Source organism: Schistocerca nitens, chromosome 9, assembly GCF_023898315.1.
Source record: "Schistocerca nitens isolate TAMUIC-IGC-003100 chromosome 9, iqSchNite1.1, whole genome shotgun sequence".
Lineage (NCBI taxonomy): Eukaryota > Metazoa > Arthropoda > Insecta > Orthoptera > Acrididae > Schistocerca > Schistocerca nitens.
The window spans coordinates 461283654-461288437 of NC_064622.1; the positions used below are offsets into that span (position 1 = coordinate 461283654).

Below are 4784 nucleotides of genomic sequence, written 5' to 3' on the forward strand. Positions count from 1 at the left end.
CTCTGCTCTCTTCTTGCTCCCACTGTTTCTATCTCCACCCACCTCTGTTTCTCTTTTACTGGAACTGTCTCTCACTGACCATCAGTAGCTTCACTTTTCTTTGGATCCCACTGCTGTTGCCTTCATCCATCTTTGTTTCTCTTTCACTGCAACTTTTTCTGTCCCACCATTACTGCCTCCTCTCTGTTTCTCAACAACTGGCACTGTCTACTCTCTCTTCCACCTTCGCTGCCTCTCTATTATTGTCTTTTCGCATAAAGTGCGAATATGTTCACAAGCCAAAATTTTAGTGAGCAAGGTGGAATGACTGAGGACTGAGGCAGCTGGTTCCCCATTTTCCAGAGTGTTTTTTTTTTTTTTTTTTAAGAGTAACATGTTCGCCTTTTTTGTGCTCTGGCAAGAGAATTTTTCCACTGGTTTCTTTCATTTCTGAGCTACAGCAGGGTGTACTGCTTATATAAAATGAATAGTGTAGGTCAGTAGAGGTTTAACAGTTCATTTATATACTTCGACACAGTTGTATGCTTTGAGATGAATAAACAACCAATAAGTACACATAATAGAAGGTTTTTCTGAAAATCTTTGATTTTACATTTTTCTAGACTTTTGCTCATCGATCGCAATTCATCGACAATGCCCTGCTTATTATTTGTATTTTAAATGAGTAAAAAGTTAGAAATATTTTACCAAATTTGCCGTCTTTCCGGTTTTACATAATTGACAATCATTTTAAATTCTTTTCAGGCATGTTAAAAATGGGATGAAAATGGTCTTGTCACTGTAGTACTACTTTGTCTCTGAGCATATTCATGTATGCCTAAAGTGCCGATTATGCAGTTTTTTTTGTTTTTGTTTTTTTGTTGTTTTTTTCCGCCAATAAAACATTGACGTGCTAACTAGAAACATAGTTTGATGACCTCAGAACACTTGTGTCACACCAACCGATTTGCTCAAGTTTCTCTAGGCTGGAGGAAGTTTGTAATATTTAAATTTTCACCCTATACTGTAAAATAGCCACAGTGTGCGTGATAGATATACAAATGAACGCTTGGCCAAGCGTTATCCAAAACACTTTACTCCTAATTTGTGATCAATAGAATCTGAGATATGACCCCTGAAAAACAGCATTTTCGTGTGCGGCTTTTTTTGCATATATTGGTACTGTACACAGTCATGTACAGAGTGATTAGATGTACTTACATGTTTGATTGTCTGAGAAATATTAAAATTACTCAATTGGTGAGAATTCTGAAAATTATAGTTATTATTTTAGATGGTGAATTAACCTTTCACATAGCTACTATTGTCGTTCTACGTATCAAATTTCTTCAAGGAGCTTTTGTTTGACAAGTTGATGCGTAGAAAAAGTAGGGCTTTCAGTCTTCAATGGTGTGTTATGAGATTTACTATTTATAACAAATAAATATCTGACGCTATAAAAATAAAAAATAAATATAATTTCACACTCTCTCTTGTAAAACGGGACTTTGTATGTTATTATTTAGTGGATTGTCTTCATATCATTGTATGTATTGTAATTACAAAAATTGTGTTTTTTTTCTGTTCCATGCACTGGAAAAAATGGGTGGAGGAAATAAATAAAAATAATGAAAATGAGATGATATGTCACAGTCAAGGACATCGCCTTTCGAGAAGCTGCCAAGTCAGAAAATAGATATCTTGCTTATTTCTGTGAGCTATCTCACTCGAACCAAGCGTTGTTAGACAAACTTTTAGAATTCAGCTTGTAGTTGTATGTAGTTTCGTTATTATTGTTGAAATAGACCTTTTTATTTTTGGTGGAGGAAATTGTGCACCATGTAATTACAATTAGGAAGTGTTATTAGAGTGTCTGTAGTTTGGAAGGAATACTAGAGCTTAATCGTTGAGATAACAAGCCAATATATTTATATTACAGTTGCTTATCAATTGTTTTGATAGTGATTTTTGGTTATTTTTCGACAGTTACGGTAAAAATTGCCAAACAAACAAACATGGACGTAGCAGGTGAAAGCAGTGTTGCAATAGTTACAGAAAATACTGAACCTACTTCTCAATGCAGTCAACGTACTGAGCCATTACAAAATCATTCCAAAAAACGGAAGTATTAGCTGGAACAACGTCCGGAACGAATGAAAGTAAAGTATCAGTAGAAAGAGAACAGTTAGCAACCAGATTTGGAAATTGGACATTTTTATTTCCTTGGCAGTCACTAAAGTTCACGGCGCAACTAATCAAGTATCAAATGAACACAGTGGTTCAGCAAACACAGTAAAAAAAGAATTGCACAAGAGGAAAGAACAAACAGAGGAAAAGTTCTTGTAATGGCAAGATGCCATTAGCGAACTAATCTATGTAGTAAATAGAGAATTACCTTTAGTTAGAGAGGATGTTAATGACACTCGGTCAGTTGCACATGAACCTAAGAAGATGCAAGTATTGGTTTCATTGACAGATCAGACTAAGCAAGAGCTCTGTGATCTGGCTGCTCGTATGTGGATAAAAAATACATCCCATTGTATTTATTCACGCATTCTGGGCTATTGAGGCATCAAAATACTCTCAGTCCTATGACAAATTGGAAAGACAGTTTCTGTCCAAATATCGGTTGAATAGTATTCAAGAATGCCTCAGGAAAAAGGTGTTTGGCTCATCCCAGTACTGCATCTTATTGATACATTTTGTAAAATTTTGTCTCAGGCCTTCATGTCAGAAGTTGAAGGCTTTTGGACCAATGTCACATCATGACATCCTGCAAATCTTAAAATAAAATAGTTTTTTTTTTGTATGACAGTAGTTGATCCACGTATCAGTCCAACATAGAAGAATTTGTGTTGGTCCTTGATCCATTTATGTTGGCCATTGATTCATTCTATCTGATAAACAAGGATGCTAAGTTGAGAAAAACAAACTAACTAATTCCAGAATGACATTTTCCCTCTGCAGCGGAGTGTGCACTGATATGAAATTTCCTGGCAGATTAAAACTGTGTGCCGGACCGAGACTCGAACTCGGTACTGGTGGAATTAAAGCTGTGAGGACAGGTCGTGAGTCGTGCTTGGGTAGCTCAGTTGGTAGAGCACTTGCCCTCGAAAGGCAATGGTCCTGAGTTCGAGTCTCGGTCCAGCACACAGTTTTAATGTGCCAGGAAGTTTCAAACTAACTAATTGTTGCTGACATAAGCAATGATCATGGATGTAACACATCCAGTGACTGTTTTGTGGGCCACAATGAGCATTAACCGAAAGCTCATGGTGAGTAACAAGCGAGTGGTTATGGGAACAATTGTGGCAACAACTACAGTTAACAAAAACGACAAGAATGTTAGTATAACACTGGTTATATGCTTATGAACACTGAAACAATAACCATATCGAAAGGCAAAATAAAAATAATCAGGACTGGAGGAACCAGCTGCCAGTAATCACAGAAGTCATCAACAGTAATAATCATTGAAGATGCTGCTGCATATAGACTCAAAATGTTGGTCATGCAATGGAGCAGGGGCTGTGTTGGAAATGTAAATATGTTCTCTTATGATATTAGGCAGGAGCTATGCTCTGATGTACGTAACTGCATTGCTGAGTATTTGACTGTTTCACAGTCAGCAATCGGTGTGGGAACAGTGAACTTGTATGTTACGGTAATATCAGACACAGTCTCCGTTACGAATGTCGTGTCAAGCTTTCAGTGGATGTAGCAAAAACTGGTTATAACTATGGGAAATATTACTGGGGCATCAAGGTAAATGGCTCACTAGTGAGACACAGAGAGTAAATAGACACCAGCCTGAAGCCACCATTGCACAAGTGAGTGTGTGGAACTGAAAGTTAAAGAGTCAAGCTTTTTAACCAGAAGCCAATGCAATGAACTGTCGTTTTGGGGGACTTCATTATTGATGACCTAGCATGTGAGGAAATAATACTCTTTGGCAGCAAGCTTAGCCTCCCACAGGGGAAATATCGTTGATTCGTATAGTTTGTTGTGAAGAATGTTACCTCGCCCATGTTTCTTCATGTTGTTGTTGTTGTGGTCTTCAGTCCTGAGACTGGTTTGATGCAGCTCTCCATGCTACTCTATCCTGTGCAAGCCTCTTCATCTCCCAGTACCTACTGCAGCCTACATCCTTCTGAATCCACTTAGTGCATTCATCTCTTGGTCTCCCTCTATGATTTTTACCCTCCATGCTGCCCTCCAGTACTAAATTGGTGATGCCTTGATGCCTCAGAACATGTCCTACCAACCAATCCCTTCTACTAGTCAAGTTGTGCCACAAACTCCTCTTCTCCCCAATTATATTCAATACCTCCACATTAAATGGCTCTGAGCACTATGCGACTTAACTTCTGCAGTCATCAGTTGCCTAGAACTTAGAACTAATTAAACCTAACTAACATAAGGACATCACACACATCCATGCCCGAGGCAGGATTCGAACCTGCGACTGTAGCGCTCATGTGGTTCCAGACTGTAGCGCCTAGTACCGCACGGCCACATCGGCCGGCACCTCCACATTAGTTATGTGATCTACCCATCTAATCTTCAGCATTCTTCTGTAGCACCACATTTCGAATGCTTCTATTCTATTCTTGTCCAAACTATTTATCATCCATGTTTCACTTCCATACATGGCTACACTCCATACAAATACTTTCAGAAACGATTTGCTGACACTTAAATCAATACTCGATGTTAACAAAATTCTCTTCTTCAGAAACGCTTTCCTTGCCATTGCCAGTCTAAATTTTATATCCTCTCTGCTTCGACCATCATCAGTTATTTTG

General features: G+C 38.3%; 1 non-coding gene across 1 annotated transcript; it reads left to right on the forward strand.

Annotated features, from left to right (window-relative positions):
* The first annotated feature begins 3055 nt into the window (after window positions 1–3055).
* Trnas-cga (transfer RNA serine (anticodon CGA)) lies at window positions 3056–3130 on the forward strand. The gene has a single exon. It is a non-coding gene; the product is annotated as a tRNA-Ser (tRNA).
* The last annotated feature ends 1654 nt before the right edge of the window (window positions 3131–4784 follow it).